This window comes from Malaya genurostris, chromosome 3, assembly GCF_030247185.1.
Source record: "Malaya genurostris strain Urasoe2022 chromosome 3, Malgen_1.1, whole genome shotgun sequence".
Lineage (NCBI taxonomy): Eukaryota > Metazoa > Arthropoda > Insecta > Diptera > Culicidae > Malaya > Malaya genurostris.
Window position 1 is genome coordinate 264,437,907 of NC_080572.1, and position 18,016 is coordinate 264,455,922.

General features: G+C 36.6%; 1 protein-coding gene across 2 annotated transcripts in view; it reads left to right on the forward strand.

Annotated features, from left to right (window-relative positions):
- The window catches only part of LOC131435963 (5-hydroxytryptamine receptor-like), a 494,311-nt gene that overhangs the window by 166,848 nt on the left and 309,447 nt on the right, over positions 1-18,016 (forward strand). For both annotated transcript variants that reach the window (XM_058604276.1, XM_058604277.1), the window contains exon 3: positions 17,859-17,896. The gene's annotated coding sequence lies outside the window, so the exon portion shown is untranslated. The remainder of the gene's footprint in view (positions 1-17,858; positions 17,897-18,016) is intronic.

Here is an 18,016-nt window from a genome sequence, read left to right on the forward strand (position 1 = left end):
CACTTAATTTTGGATCTGAGTTCTGTTCCTGGATTTCGATCTGAAGATCCAGAATCTCTGGTTCAGAATTCTGAACCTAAATTCTAAAACTATATTCTAAATGTGAAATCCGACAAGGAATTTTTGAACTAAAATCTGATCTGAACCATTATCTTAGTTCCCGAATTCAGTTTCAAAATTCAGATCCAATGTCCAGGTTTCGAATCAATCCTTATCTCAGATCCAGAATTCCATTCCAAAATCTCGACTTAGAACCAAACTCTGACATTCGGTTTCAGTTCCACAATTATAGTGCTTGATTCTGGCCTTGGATTCTGGGTAAGGAATCAAATTTTAGGTCTGGGTTCTGGGAATGAAAATAAGGAGTGTATCGAAAATAAGCTATCCACAATTTTTTCTTTCAAATTATGATAAAAAACGATATTTTATTCAAACTAAAAATTGATCCTGTATTGTACGAGGTTAAACTTGACCATAAAGAAAACCGGATGAAATTTAAGTTATTCTTTCACGAGTTTTCAATCTTTTGATCGAACGCTCTTCATCAAGCTCCGGACAAGTGTTGCATCGCATTTTTCGGACTTTTCTCAACGAAATGTATACCCTTTTCCGCAAGCCAATTGAGAGTAGTTTTGGCATAATGAGCCGACGCCAAATCCAGCCAAAACAGTGGAGGTGTACTATACTTCTTATATAAAGACAGCAATCTCTTCTGGAAACACTCAGATCGATAGATTTCTGCATTTATAGTTCCGGTAGTGTAAAAAATGGTTGACTTCAAACCACAGGAACATATTGCTTGCCATACCAGTACTTTTCGACCGAGTTTCTCCACTTGAATCGACCTGTCCGCATCGCTCACATCCTCCTCAACGACGACAGTAAAGTATTGTGGACCAGGAAGGGTTTTTGAGTCTTCTTTTACATAAGTCTCATCGTCCATCAACACACATGCATCCGGACCCTGCAAGAGACGCGAAAACAATTTCCGGACCTTGTTGCTGCTTGCTTCTTCTGTTCTACACTTTATTTCGGAGTTTTTCTGCTTCTTGTAGGTTTTCTGGTGATTTCGCCTTTTGATACGCTGGATCATTCCGACACTCGTTCCTGCTGTTTTGGCAAAATCACGTATTGACATTGATTTGTTCTTCATGATTAGAGATACAACTTTCTGGTCCAGTTTCGGGTTGAAAGAACCGGGTTTTCTGCCTCTTCCTGCACGGACAACCCTTTGATCATAAAATTGCGATATCGCAGTTTTTGATTTTTGCGATAGTTGATTTAACTAATTTCTTTTTTATTCAACCAATATGGTTTTTGATTTGCATATATTCAAGTAGTTGAAAAATATGTTGTTTTGAATGCTGTCAAATGCCGGAGACAGTTGAAAGCAAAACAATAATTGCAATTCACAATCAAAAACTTTTTTAGTTGAAATCTGTTCGCGTCGCTTCAAAATGTCAATGTAAACAACATCAATGGTTAAAGCGTTTGGTGAAATTGTGTTCATTCAATTTGAGAGATCTATGATTCCATAATAAGTGTTTATCTAACAGCGCTGTTGTGATAAAGTTACCCTTGTTTAAGATGAAAAACATTTGGTAACAAATTAGAAAATGTTAATGAATGATCATCTCGTAATCTTTCAGGTATGCGCAAAAATTTTATGCTTCAAATTCGATCATTGATTTACTCCCAGCAGACTGTTTTACTTCTAGCTGTTTGATACCGATGATGATGTCCATGCATTAGCAATAAAACGCTTTTTGACATGAATTTAATTTATAAAAGTAACAGGAGCGAAGGGTTTCAAACACACAGAACGCGCTGCGATTGAATGGCGCGTTTGAATTGCCGTCGCAAAATTCCAATTCCCAGCGGTTGATGCACCCAAGCTCATATAAATTGACTAAAATTATCAGTGCTTCATAACTTTAGTTCAACCGTTTGAAGGCATCATCTTTCAATACTCATTTTAGGTAAATTTAATAATTTCGCTAATTTACTCGCCCCTCCGGTCACTTTTGCTGATTAAAAACGTATTTCTACATCAATCATTTCCGATCGAATCAGAAGTATTTTTTTAGAATTTAGATCTTTACTGATCTCGACTTGACATGATCATGATCGTACAAAAATCAAAATCACTTAGAGATCAGATCAGTTCTGATTTCGTAATGATAATTTATTCCTTGGTTGAGATCACTTGAAATCAGCAGTGATCGGTGGTTTTCTCAGCCCTAATGATATGACATGTCCATATAAAATACTGTTTATATTTTAACAACGATATTTATTTCATGAATCTCAACATACCGAACATATTTCAAATAGATCATGACGTGTATCAGTAAGTATATTTTGATTATTTTCGCAAATCAATAACATTGTTCGAGTTGATTTAACTGTTTGCAATGTCTAAAACAAATAAAATCGATTTATTTTTCAACTAACAGAATTTTGTTATTTCAACTAAAATATTTGTTGAAATTGAAGGGTATGTGTCCTCACTAATTGACAGCATTTTTTTTTCAAACAGTTATATTAGTTGTTTCAACCATCGTTTCTGCTAATCGAAAAACAAAAATGACAGTTTAGTTAAAACAACAATCGATTAGTTGTACCAAATTTTAACCAATCGAATTCAGAAAATCAACTAATATTCTGGTTGAAATGGGATCGCGGGTGGTTCCGTGTGGTAGCTCATGCTAAGAAAAATGTTCCCCAAACTTATTAGTTATATTTTTAACACCGGCATGATGAATTCCAAACCGCTTCGCCAATTTTCACATAGTAATAACCTTCTCACTTAGCCATGTGTCCGGAACTTTAATTTCCACTTCCTTTTCAATACGCGACATTTTGAAAACGCAGAATTTCAAACGCACTAACAAGTAACGAATCGAAAGCTGACAGCCAAACGCACAGCATGCTGCGATCTGAGCATAAAAATCCATCACAAATACATGCGTACAACACAAATGTATGTGGATAGCTTAAATTCGATACACTCCTTAAAAATCAGATTTTGGATTCTGAAACTGAATTTCAGTACTAAACTCTAGAATTGGATTCTGATCTAGACTGAACAAGTCAACTATGTAGACAAGAATAAATTAAGCATCAATTAGAAGGGTTGATTTTGTATAATGTACCCTATTTTGCTCCAATGTAAACCACCAGCAGCAAAGACGCAATCGCTCTTTTTTTAAACGAAACTGGCTCTGCGAACGTCCAGCAATTGATTCAAAGTTGAATTCTTGATACTAGAACTGGAACTGAGCTCTGGACCTGAACCAACCGGAATGAGACACTTGATTTAATTTTTGCTCAGTCAACTGCACAGGCTAGAATGAACGAAATATATCAAGTGTTAACCTTTTGTCGTGAATACGACTTATTTTACTATGGGGCTGCTTTTCAAAATTTGACATATGGAAGAATGGACAGAACTTAATCGTGAATATCTCGACTTGTATCAACGGCAGCAACATAATTCTTTCACTATTTCATCAAAAATATTATCAGGAATTTAGGATAATATTTTGAACAGTGTGAGATAACCACAAGCAACTCAAAAATCAAGTTTTCTGAAAATTTTAAAGCAACGCGGAAAATTCTTTGCTTAAACGTTATAAAAGGGAACCGTGGTCGAAAATCGATCATTTCTTCTTGTGCCAACGCACAGACTTCGGGGCGAGAAGACGCATTCAAATAGCGGCATCGGAGAGCGCACCTTCTGCGTGATAAAAAAACCTCAAACGCTCAGGTCCTTCGCAGACGCATTAAACCAGTTTCGCATCATTTGGCACTGCGAGCAGAGGTGTCGGTTTGTTCGCAAAGCAAGTTTCAATTCAAGCAAGAACGATTGCATCAGCTGCTGGTGGTTTGCATTGGAGAGAAAGAAAACGAGAAACGAAAAGTGGACAACATTATATAAAATCAGCCGTTCTAATGGCTCTAAATGTTATCTAAAGAACTATTAAGATTACTTCTTTGCAAATCGAAGGTAGAAATCATCAGTTTATTGAAAATCCAAAATACTTTGATTTGCTTCGAGCACTTTTCACTGTGCGAAAATCGTTCGTGATAAATGTTCCGAACTGTGCTAAATATCGTAGAGAATTCCACAATTTGGTCCTTCTAAAAGGCAGAAATGAATCCTGTACAGCATCTTGATAGTTTCTTTCAATGAAATATGCAAATCCGAAATGAGATAATCGACGTTAAAAATCGTTTAAATTTTTAGTAGTGAAAAGGGGGAAACTTTCGCAATTCACACAATCGATCAACTATCAATTCGAATTCGAAATTGTAAAGAAATCGTGTCAGTTTTATTCGCATTCACGACATCCAGTTATGTCTCTGACATTACACACCCGTAATGACGAGAAAGGCGTCATTCTTTCATAGTCGATGATACCAATCATTTTAGAAAATTTCAATTTTGATTTATTTTTTATTATGTCACACAACTGAAAATTTTATCATAAAATTGTGATCATATTTCCGATGGCATGTATCAAAAATTATGTGGATACGTTAGATATAACAAGAGATATTCACAATCAAAAACTTATCACTCTCTCAGAGGGTATATTTTGAAAAGGTGCCCCATAGTAAAGTAAGTCACGACAAAAACGCAGAATCTTATTACTCAAATAGCAACATGAGTGCGAAGATAAGACACGGAAAGGTGAGATGTGACAGAGTTCATGTGAGCATGTAGAAAACTTCCTCCAACAAAATTTCTTGTTTTCTTGTAGGAAAAGTTGAACCTAAACATCGCATCAATGCCGACCGTTCGAGTTTCAGGAATGTCGCAAAGTTAAGGTACAAGTATTCTACCATTTCTACTACTGGAATCGACTGCAAGTAAAGTTACGAAAAGTAACGCTACATTCTGCTGGCGACGCGTTTCCACACAACGAAAGTTCTGCTGTACGGATATTTTAATCTCTGTGTCGAGCTTGGTCGAGAACCGAAGCACCGAAGCTTTGTTAGCAACTAGTAGATAACTGTGCGCCTGGATTCCCAGCGAGTCACTTGTTTAGCCTAGGTAGCATGTGGTACCGATTGTGCCCTTATTCATCGGAATGATTTATGGAACTGAATTTTGTTTTGGTTGCAACTGTTGGATCTGTCATTTTACGTGCTTGTTTGAAGACAATTCGTCGTTACACGCGCTGCAAGCTGTACATACTGTAACGACCACCCAAGTTTAACACTCCTAATACCAAGCCTAAAAAAGTTACGCGGGGCACCAAGCCTCAAAAAAAGTTCGAACGGTAACTTTGAGCTATCATAGCTCAGTTATTACTTGAGCAATTTCGATAAATTTTACACCCTCGAATTTTGTGAAGTTTGTAGATTATTTGACGATCGTTTAGAAAAAACTAATGAAAATCTGATTTTTCCCGTTCCAAGTTTTTTTTTCAAGCTCAAAATATGTTATAATAAAAACTGTAGATAAATGACCTAAGAAAAGGTGAGACTTTTCACAGTGATCGTAAATATCTCGAAATTCAAAGCGATGACCTATATATTTTTACACATCATTCGAGCTGCAATTTCCGCTCAACTACCATTCCTGCACAATCAAAAGAAAACATTAAAAAATCGATGAATTTATAAATATATATGAATCTTTCATTTTTTTTTTCACATGTTTGTATATAACTCAAAAATTAAAGCAAAATTATATACATTTTTTGAGGTGGAACACATGTTTATTTTCTATATAGAGGTGCAAATTAGAAACTCAAGAAAAATACACGTAGAAATGTGGTCAGGTTTTAAATACTTACAGCTCAGTCTATTTTGTATCAATTATTAATATTAATCCATCATTTGATTGGAAATATTTCTAAGTTTCGATTTGAATGTTGAAATTTTGATTAGTAGCAGGCAGTGTCCTATTTTGTCTGCTAAACATCTCCGGCATACCGGATTTCTCTGCCATAGTCGACGGTTTTGAAGGGGTAAGCGATATATCAAAGGGAAAGCATCGCTCTGATTGGTCAATCGATGCAAAAACGAAGCAGTTGGAAGCACGCGAATCTATAAATAGAAGTGAAATTATAGCTAACGTTTCAGTTCTACGCGTAGCATGCTAGGGGTAGGTTGTTGCTAAACAGCAAGCAAAAAGTGTCATAAAACGATTTGAAGCTTTAATTGGTATGCTCTGATCTTGTGGCATGCAAGCTGGGATGTTATGTCGTTTCGCCTGAGAATTTGACAAATTGAAATTGGATAAATTTTGAGTGCTTAAGATTAATTTCCAATTTATATAAGATGAACTCGATTGATAATGAGAAAAAGTTTATCGCTACAACCGAAATCGCAGAATAGTAGAGAAACTTAATGCTTCAAAAATAATTGTTTGCATACAAATCTTGAACACAAGCTTGGCGAAGAGAAGCTTTATCGAAATCGAAAGTATGTACAAATATATAATAGCATACATTTGGGATATTGATGTAATTTCATCGGCTATAAAACAAATGCAAATCAAGACCAGTGCAGAAAACGGTCCCTTCACGTGACAGTTTTAAGTGAAATTCCTATGTTGGTAGCTAAAACTGTAGATGTTTACTTTGAATGTCGTATGTTGGAAAATTTCATGTTGCCTACTATACGGGCAGTCACACATGAATGTCGCGCGAACCATACAGTTGAAAGTCGCATGTGACAGTCATGAGCGAGCGCTTCATGAATGTAGTGGCGACAGTCGTACTCGTGTTGGACTATGAATGTAACGAAAGAATGATAGTCCTCAATAGAATCGGCTGCATTTTGTCTTCGGTGCGAATTTCATTTCTGGCAATAAACTTTTTCAAGTTTTCATCTCGATATTGCTCCATGAAATGGTCAAATTTCATACCATTATTGCAAAAGGAGATCGTCAAGGTAAATGAAAATGCGCGGGTTAGGGTTGTCAATCAACGAAAATTCTCATTTTTTTTTAAATTTTCAAACATGAATTGAATGGACAAAGAAGTGAATATTAATCGAAAATCACAACATTTAAACATTTACTAGATGCATAGGGTTGTCAACCAGCGCAAATTTTCAATTATTGAAAAAAATGTAAAGTAGTAATTTAATAAAAAAGTAGGTCTTCAGAGTACAAAATTTACTATATTCTTGTACTTTAAAAGGGCATAGAGTTGTCAACCAGCAAAAATTTACTACTTTTGAACAGTTTCTAATTTTATTTCAATAAAAAGTAAAGTCAATAGTTAAAGAAATTTACCAAGAAAAAATTCAAAATATTGAAAAAATTTAATGCATTAATTGAATGAAAAGGCGAATCAATAGAGTTATAAAATTATTAGGATTATGCCCTTTTTAAAGTGCATAGGGTTTACCAACAGCGTAAATTAACTGTAAAAACTCAAATATCACACCAAAACCTCCATTTACGTAATAATCGAGGATTCGTCAACCGAAACATGAAGCAAAACAAGGTTATATAATTTAAAATTCATTACGTAAACTAAGTTGACGATATTTCAGATTTTCCACATAATTTTTATCTTATGTACATTATTCGACATAATATAATGAATATTCACATCGACATTTGTAACAAACCCTAGCAACATGAGTATTTTTCGAACGGATTTTATGAGTGGATGTTAGAAAACGACGTTAGAAGTCGTTTCTAAATACAAGATGGCGGGAATGAGAATGAGCTGCATTATCTTTTTGGTGCGAATTTCATTTTTGGTTATAAACTGTCATAAAGAAACGTACGTATTAGTGATTGTTTTCATTTCGATACTCTAATAAATTAAATATTGCTGCTGTGGAGGCGATCAAAAATCGCAGTTTTGTGGTTTTTCAAAAAGAAGTATTTTGGCACAAGCACACCAGCATAAGATAATCGCTTGCCTTCTGCTGGTTGTCACTAGTATATAAATTTTCGATCGCTATGAATTAAATGCTAGCGAGTGATGCTGGTGAAGAAATTCAAGATAGCGACAGAATGAAAATCTTGCACTTTTTAACGGAATTCATGATTTGTTCCGATAATTTGAGACAATATAAAAAATTAGGAATACAGATAGTAGTATTATACAGCAATATTAGTATATATTAATACAACAATAAATTTCACATCAAAACAAATGTTCATCCCGTCCAGATCAAATCAAAACAAATGCACATCCTGTTTAGAACGATTCAAGCAGGATTTCTTATTGTTTGTAATATGACAAATGCTGATTCAAAAATATTTTTAAGTAGTAATAAGTTTGGAATGATATGTTATTGCGTGCAACGATTCTGTTTTTGAAATCCAAAGATAAATTAAGGCAAATACGAAGTTTTCTGGGACAGATAGAATACAGGGCTTGTATTGTGAATCCTCAAACAAACGAAGCAACAAAAAAAAACACCCGCTAAGAACACTTTGCTTGACATAACTGAATGAGAGTCCTATATTAGAGAGAAACTGGATGCGTGAGAGTATATGCTACTGAGCAGATCAGTTCCCTTGCTTGGTAAATTGCCTGTGCTCTCATTCTCAATTAACATATGGACTAAGCAATCCATGCCAATGCAATGAAATGAAGGGTTCGCTCTCGTTAGTACTGTACGAGAAAGAAAAACTTTGCTTCACGGCGTGCTACAAGATGCGAAGCAAGGTCATACAGGCAATATTTACGGTGTTTTTTAGTGTAGGTTTGCAGAAATCAATTTTGAACATAACGTTTGTACTCCAAGACCAAATTTGATCACATTTCAAAAATATTTCAGACATTTTATACCATAAATTTTGCATTTGAGTCCGTTTTCAAAACGATCCATTTTTTTCTTGGAAGATTGCACTCTGTATATATCCTAGAAACACAAAAAGCAATGTTTTTTCAATTAATATTCATCGGAACTAAAAGTTATCAATCTAGTTTTCTCATAGGCATCTTCAATATGCGAACCGGCCAAATCTCGGACCGACAGATAAGGATTCCTCATAATCGTCTTCAAAATCTTACCACGCAGTTTCCGGTCGACAGTTCCACTCCGACGATTGGCTTGAGGCTTCCGAATCGTCATCAATGTTTCCTTATACCGTTTGATAACGCGCCATACGGTATTTCTGGGCAATTTCAGCCGTTTAGCTAGCCTAGATGCAGACCACAATGGATTTTCCAAATAACTGTGCACAATTTTTTTTCCTTCTTTCGGCTTCCATGTAGATTGTTTACAAAGTACAGTCGATTTGCGGAATGTCAAAAATCATACGTGAAGCTGACAAAATTCCCGACACGTGAGCGCCAAGAACTTCCAAATCCGTCCACCAGGAGCGCCACAATATGAGCAAAAGTTTGTTCCAGTTCTAAATGAAGCAAGCTTTAGAATTGCGCGAAACGTCGAGATTTAGTCTTTGATTTCGCATTTGAGAATATACACAAACGAAATGCACGAAAAAATGAGTGAATATAAACCAAACTTCATATCGAATTTTTGACCATTTTTTCAAATCGTTTAAACCCGTCTTATTTAAAATATTTAGTTGGATCAATATGACTTGCGTTGTTATTTGTATGAATTGTATTAAACAAAGCGGTTAAACAGGGTAATTCTTCTAAGTTTCTTTGCGTGGTCATTCTACAATTCTAGCTACAACATCAAATTCAAATATATAAGAATACATTCAGATATATTCATTCAAAATGTGCCGCTGATGTTTGCCAAGTGAAAGGTGTTGCTCTGCTTAATCCGTTTATTATCTTCTCTGATGATTTTAAGAATTTGTTGTTTTTATAATTCTGCTTTTTACCTTCCCATTAATCTATTAAGCTTTCCATAACATCACTTGAGGCAGAAGGTTCAAAGTGATATCCGGGAAGAAAATTGGAGTTACGAATTTTGAATGAAATGTAGGAAGAGGCGAAAACCCCGGTTCTTCCAACTCGAAACTGGACCAGAAAGTTGTATCTCTAATCATGAAAAAAAAATCAATGTCAATACGTGATTTTGCCAAAACAGCAGGAACGAGTGTCGGAATGGTCAAGCGTATCAAGAGGCGAAATCACATGAAGACCTCCAAAAAGCAGAAAAACCCCGAAACAAAGTGTCGAACAGAAGAAGCAAGCAGCAACAAGGGCCCGGAAATTGTATTCGCGTCTTTTGCAGGGTCCGGTGTCGTGAAGTAATAACTTAAATTTCATCCGGTTTTCTTTATGTTCAAGTTTAACCTCGTACAATACAGGATCAATTTTTAGTTTGAATAAAATATCGTTTTTTATCATAATTTGAAAGAAAAATTTGTGGATAGCTTATTTTAGATACACTTCTTATGTTATCTTTGTTATTAGAATTGTATTATTAACGGATCTTCGCAATAGTTGATTTTTATCAATCAAAACGCTACAACATCATTCTTTCTCCATGCCATCAGAAACATGATTAGAAATTTATGATAAAGTTTTCAACAGTGTGATATAACCATGAATAACTAACTATTTTTGGAACTGACATCTTCACTTTGTTCGTATCCCAAATACTGATTCAGGAAATCAGCGTCAGACTGCTGGAACAACATTAAGGATGATTAAATTGATGAATTCTAGATCTGGAATGTGGAACAAACTTAAGTCCGAACCAAAATTTTGGAATTGACTTCAGAATAAGAATTTAATGAATTGTATGTATTCAGTTTTAGAAATTATTTTCAGAATTCGGGTTCAGAGCTCAGAACCTGCACAATGGAATTGAATTCTGAACTTGCGTTATGGAACTAACATTTATAACTAAGTTCAGGTTCGGAATTCTAATTCAGCATTCAGATTTGGATTTAGTGAGCATTTAAAAAGCAAACGATCTGAGTTCCTGTGCAAAAGTTAAGCTAAATCGCTGTCAAATGTGTTAGAATTCTATGAAACGTCAACATCTAGTGCCATCTCGAATTTTTTATTTATTTAGTTTTTTTATATAAAATATCTTAGAGTTTTCTGAAACGTTGAAATATCACCAAAGTTGGACCAAGGTGATTTTTCAAGTCGAAAGTAATCAAACTTTCGTGCCGGGCGGCACCACTCACCCATATCCGAAATAGCTCAAATTTGGCATAGGGATTTTTTTAAGATGCCTAAAATTTTTAGCACTATCGCTTCACGCGATTAGACATGGTCCAAAAATACTGGCATCGTAAAGTTCATTCTTTATAATTTGACCTTATGGATTGCAAAATATTAAGGATGCTATATATTTGCTATCCTGAAAACTTCTGTTGGATTCTCTCCCAGTCTTGTGGTTTTCCGTGTCACTTTCATAATGCATATACCTCGAAGCAGAGAAAATTAATGTCTGATTTATTGATTTTTCACTAGTGCCATTCGTGTAATTCAGCACAATTTCCACAGTCTGTCATTTATCATTAGCCAGAATTACAGAAATTCAAACGGATGTTTGCTGTCTGCTGACTTTTTCATCAGGCTTGCAAACAGTATGAAAACAATAAAACTGAAGTATGGAAATTTATGCTTCTCTTCTCCCCGTAGGGACTTCCCTTTCCATCTGCCAAATTTCGGTAATCATTGACCAGCAGACAAAGTTTTAATAACAGACACGAACGAACTTTCTTGGCACCCAGACCGAGCGAAGAATTTAATGCACGGGAAAATCTGGTTGTGGTTCACCTATTGAGGGAATAATGCCTTTCTCATCTAAGTGATTAATCAACTCGATTTGTTGAATTGAATGCACCTATTCGAAAAACATTCTTTGTTTATTCCTCTATATGCCTTTCCGGAATCCGGTTTCGAGAAGTATATCTCTATAGATTATGCATACCAAATGTATGACACAATAAAATAAAACGATGAATAACCATTTTAGTATGTTTGTACATTTTATAATACAAAATTTTAATGTATACCACACAAAATTTGAGTTTTTTATTGCATTTTTCTAAATTCACTAAAAATTTCCGAAACTTATATTATCTCTAAATACTTGAATACTAGCAAAACAACCTATTATACCAAATTTCAGAATTATTTTGCCATTTCAATAATAAAATAATGCCTAAATAAGCAATGATAGTAAAATGAACTATTACTTTGATATGAGTTTTCATATTCAGGTTGCTCTTCTTTCGTTAACTAATCGTTTCACCTCCATTTAGTTGAACGTTCCTTAATGCAGCTCATTCTAAGTAGTACTACCTCCCGATTTCGGTGCGAATATCTCGTTAACAGATCCTAACTCTTTTTGAAATCCTGAAAGCTGAACCATTGTCTTAGTATTGACAGATTGAACAGAGCTCTCTGTTCGGTTTTCGTTTTTCGTTTTTCGTTTTTCGTTTTTCGTTTTTCGTTTTTCGTTTTTCGTTTTTCGTTTTTCGTTTTTCGTTTTTAGTTTTTCGTTTTTCGTTTTTCGTTTTTCGTTTTTCGTTTTTCGTTTTTCGTTTTTCGTTTTTCGTTTTTCGTTTTTCGTTTTTCGTTTTTCGTTTTTCGTTTTTCGTTTTTCGTTTTTCGTTTTTCGTTTTTCGTTTTTCGTTTTTCGTTTTTCGTTTTTCGTTTTTCGTTTTTCGTTTTTCGTTTTTCGTTTTTCGTTTTTCGTTTTTCGTTTTTCGTTTTTCGTTTTTCGTTTTTCGTTTTTCGTTTTTCGTTTTTCGTTTTTCGTTTTTCGTTTTTCGTTTTTCGTTTTTCGTTTTTCGTTTTTCGTTTTTCGTTTTTCGTTTTTCGTTTTTCGTTTTTCGTTTTTCGTTTTTCGTTTTTCGTTTTTCGTTTTTCGTTTTTCGTTTTTCGTTTTTCGTTTTTCGTTTTTCGTTTTTCGTTTTTCGTTTTTCGTTTTTCGTTTTTCGTTTTTCGTTTTTCGTTTTTCGTTTTTCGTTTTTCGTTTTTCGTTTTTCGTTTTGCGTTCAGATTCAGTTTCAGAGTTTCAGACTTTCAGAGTTTCAGACTTTCAGACTTTCAGACTTTCAGACTTTCAGACTTTCAGACTTTCAGACTTTCAGACTTTCAGACTTTCAGACTTTCAGACTTTCAGACTTTCAGACTTTCAGACTTTCAGACTTTCAGACTTTCAGACTTTCAGACTTTCAGACTTTCAGACTTTCAGACTTTCAGACTTTCAGACTTTCAGACTTTCAGACTTTCAGACTTTCAGACTTTCAGACTTTCAGACTTTCAGACTTTCAGACTTTCAGACTTTCAGACTTTCAGACTTTCAGACTTTCAGACTTTCAGACTTTCAGACTTTCAGACTTTCAGACTTTCAGACTTTCAGACTTTCAGACTTTCAGACTTTCAGACTTTCAGACTTTCAGACTTTCAGACTTTCAGACTTTCAGACTTTCAGACTTTCAGACTTTCAGACTTTCAGACTTTCAGACTTTCAGACTTTCAGACTTTCAGACTTTCAGACTTTCAGACTTTCAGACTTTCAGACTTTCAGACTTTCAGACTTTCAGACTTTCAGACTTTCAGACTTTCAGTTTCCAGTTTCAGTTTCCAGTTTCCAGTTTCCAGTTTCCAGTTTCCAGTTTCCAGTTTCCAGTTTCCAGTTTCCAGTTTCCAGTTTCCAGTTTCCAGTTTCCAGTTTCCAGTTTCCAGTTTCCAGTTTCCAGTTTCCAGTTTCCAGTTTCCAGTTTCCAGTTTCCAGTTTCCAGTTTCCAGTTTCCAGTTTCCAGTTTCCAGTTTCCAGTTTCCAGTTTCCAGTTTCCAGTTTCCAGTTTCCAGTTTCCAGTTTCCAGTTTCCAGTTTCCAGTTTCCAGTTTCCAGTTTCCAGTTTCCAGTTTCCAGTTTCCAGTTTCCAGTTTCCAGTTTCCAGTTTCCAGTTTCCAGTTTCAGTTTCCAGTTTCAGTTTCCAGTTTCAGTTTCCAGTTTCAGTTTCCAATTTCAGTTTCCAGTTTTAGTTTCCAGTTTCAGTTTCCAGTTTCAGTTTTCAGTTTCAGTTTCCAGTTTCAGTTTCCAGTTTCCAGTTTCCAGTTTCCAGTTTCCAGTTTCCAGTTTCCAGTTTCCAGTTTCCAGTTTCCAGTTTCCAGTTTCCAGTTTCCAGTTTCCAGTTTCCAGTTTCCAGTTTCCAGTTTCCAGTTTCCAGTTTCCAGTTTCCAGTTTCCAGTTTCCAGTTTCCAGTATCCAGTTTCCAGTTTCCAGTTTCCAGTTTCCAGTTTCCAGTTTCCAGTTTCCAGTTTCCAGTTTCCAGTTTCCAGTTTCCAGTTTCCAGTTTCCAGTTTCCAGTTTCCAGTTTCCAGTTTCCAGTTTCCAGTTTCCAGTTTCCAGTTTCCAGTTTCCAGTTTCCAGTTTCCCGTTTCCAGTTTCCAGTTTCCAGTTTCCAGTTTCCAGTTTCCAGTTTCAGTTTCCAGTTTCCAGTTTCCAGTTTCCAGTTTCCAGTTTCCAGTTTCCAGTTTCAGTTTCCAGTTTCAGTTTCCAGTTTCCAGTTTCAGTTTCCAGTTTCAGTTTCCAGTTTCCAGTTTCAGTTTCCAGTTTCAGTTTCCAGTTTCAGTTTCCAGTTTCAGTTTCCAGTTTCAGTTTCCAGTTTCAGTTTCCAGTTTCAGTTTCCAGTTTCAGTTTCCAGTTTCAGTTTCCAGTTTCAGTTTCCAGTTTAAGTTTCCAGTTTCAGTTTCCAGTTTCAGTTTCAGTTTCCAGTTTCAGATTCCAGTTTCAGATTCCAGTTTCCAGTTTCCAGTTTCCAGTTTCCAGTTTCCAGTTTCCAGTTTCCAGTTTCCAGTTTCCAGTTTCCAGTTTCCAGTTTCCAGTTCCCAGTTTCCAGTTTCCAGTTTCCAGTTTCCAGTTTCCAGTTTCCAGATTCCAGTTTCCAGTTTCCAGTTTCCAGTTTCCAGTTTCCAGTTTCCAGTTTCCAGTTTCCAGTTTCCAGTTTCCAGTTTCCAGTTTCCAGTTTCCAGTTTCCAGTTTCCAGTTTCCAGTTTCCAGTTTCCAGTTTCCAGTTTCCAGTTTCCAGTTTCCAGTTTCCAGTTTCCAGTTTCCAGTTTCCAGTTTCCAGTTTCCAGTTTCCAGTTTCCAGTTTCCAGTTTCCAGTTTCCAGTTTCCAGTTTCCAGTTTCCAGTTTCCAGTTTCCAGTTTCAGTTTCCAGGTTCAGGTTCAGGTTCAGGTTCAGGTTCAGGTTTAGTTTTATTTGGGATTTTTAGTATATTTGAAGCATAAATAGGGTGAGGACTGTTGTGTAATCTCGAAACAAATTCTCAGATACAAATAAATGAAATAAATGGAATCGAAAAATTGTAGTTATGGTCACTTTTTTAAGGTAGTTTGGATTGATCGTACAATATCATTAATCGAAGTGTTCAACATTTCATCAACTTTTCTTACATCACTCAAATTGAGTTTTTAGATTGACAGCAGAATCTTTCTATTCAAGAAATGTTAAACGAATCTTCACTGAAATTACGTTCGCCCTGTGAGACACATTGTTTCAAAAGCGGACCAACGAAATGATTCATACTGGGCGCAGATTGGCCAACCGAGCAGCAAGTGTTATTTAGTGGAATCGAGAGTCAGAATCGGTGTGAAATTCATTTTTCAAGCTTTCATTTCCCAGAAGTCAACCATCACGGTTGGCGGTTTGCCTGGGAAATGGGGAGAAACCTCGGTATTCTTGGTTAATTTTATACAATCACCTTCCGCTGCGTGTTTCCATTGCCCGCTCATTGTTCTCATCTTGGCCAAGTGGGTGAGAGCGACACTGCGAAGACAAACCACCCGCAACATTCGCGCGGTACCGTCATCCGAAGCAGAAATAAATTATCCTGTGGAGTGAACTTTAGCGCTTCGTTTCATCCTTGCGTTCTGTGCTTTATTATTTATTGGTGGACTGCGAGGTTTCCCCGCAACAAACGCAGCTAGCTATCTACCGTGGCACACAGTCGGAACGGAAACGGACAGTCAGACGTCGGGTGACACCGGGTAGTGCGTGGAACTGGACCTCTGCGACTGACAATCCAACCGTCATTTACCGTAGGCGACATCGTCGGTGTTGCTTCGAGTCCTCTTTCGCTGGCGGTCGTCTCTGCGTCCTGCACCTCTCAATTATACTAAAATGCTTCACATCGCAACCTGCTGCCACACTCCCTGTTTCCCGGTTTTTGTTCTTCTTTAGTTTTGTTTTTCTTGCCAAGTGACACCGAGTCTCCTCGATTTCCAGTGCTCGTCCTCGTGGCACTGACGAATGAACGAACGAACGAACGAACGAATGTTGATTAAAATAATGCGGAAATAATTAGTCACAGCTCTTCGGTGAGCCGTGGCGCGTTATCGTGGCCGCGTTCGGATGTGTCGTCCGTGGAAAACTACGAGTGCAAGCTTTTTCCTGCCCGACTGCTGAATAGGAGGGAATTAATTCTACAAAACTACGCCGTCGAAACAAAACGGGGGGCCGGTCGGTTTTGTACTTTTTGGTAGTAATCGGCTTTTGGTGCCGCGTTTTGCATTGGAACCGCTTTTGTAACCGAAACTATTGAAATTGTTCATGCAAACAACCGGAGGACAGCTCATTGCTTTGGAAATAAATTTTTCATGTCCATTACGGCATCGAGAATGGCTAAAGTCATAATAGAAAGCTTATACCGGGTCTATCAACAATAAATAAAATTAAAAATATGCAGATAAATATTAGCATAGACTAGTTTCGAGTATGAACCAATCAAAGTTTCAGCAAATTCCTGTACAATGTAATCACCATGAGTTCTAGCACGGAGTGTGAGAGTTGAAAAGAGAAACGAGTGGCCTAAAGCAGAAATGTCTATTCTACTGTCACTAGAAAAACAACCAGCTGGTGCGTTTCTAAACTTCAACTAACTACATCAGCATTAGTATCATCACTCCAAAATAGGGCTCGTGTCTGAAATTCAAATGATAAGGCTAACTACAGCTGGCGTCATCCATTCAGTGCCCTTGAAGAACTGGTACCGACGTGGCCCGGAATCCACAGAACCAGCTTAATTTAGCAACCAGGGGTTCCTCCCTTACTCCATAATTTATGTGCATTAGTTTCCATCGGCGGTACGGGCCACTGCTAGGGCATGGAAAATCTTCTAAGAAAATCATCCAATTAGCACACCGCTTATTCCAAAAAACTACCACCCTTTGAACCGACCATCTCAACCTAAATGAGAAGTTTAATCCCACAAAAACTTACCGGAGGCAAAACGGCTGGTTCATCTGGTCACTACCACCAATTCCCGCTTGACATTCTAATCAATATTTGAAAACTCATCATCGCCCACCGAGTGATGATGATAAATCATTCAAGATTGAGCATAAATGTCTGCTTCCCACTCAAGCTATTTGGTTAGTCGATCCCATCTGCTGTGGAAACCGAAAGAGAAGGAATCGAAGGATTGATGCGACGTTAATTTTTCTGCCATCCGTTTGTTTGTTTGTGTGTTTTACCGCCGGAGTCCAACACGCAGAACCCAACAAAATATCACCGAAGTCTAATATTCCGCCATAATTTATTTAAAATACTTGACTGAATTTTTTTCTTTTTTTTCGTTTCCGTTCGCTTTTCGTTGAAAATAAAAAAAGTAGCAACTGATGGAATTGACAATGAATTATTGCAATAGTTTTGCTTCGGTGTCGGTCAAAATTTATATGGAAATCAACCTGTTGGAATAACGGATCGGTCCATTCTGATCCGACAGAAGAATCATTTCGTTTGACTTCCTACTATGGTTTTGCCGTGTGATATTTGCCGGCAAAATCAGTCCCAATCGTTCGCCAGAATACAAACGATAAATATTTTCACGTTTCTCGATCCATTTTCCTTGAGCTCCGTCTTTGTGGACTTGGAAGATGGACGAGGCAATCGCAAACCATTAGTGCAGGTTGGAGTAGCACAATTGGAACTAATCATTTTGTTTTGTTGTTTTTATTTCTGTCTTTCAGGAGTGAACGGCCTCGTAAACGCAACAGCAGCTGAGATGGTAAGTAGATCCGGTGACCATTATCCGGTCTCGGGGATTTCGAACATTCAGTTTTTGGCTACCTTCGTGAAATTCGAATAACTACATTTCAAGTGAGATTGCTCAAAAGCTATACTAAAA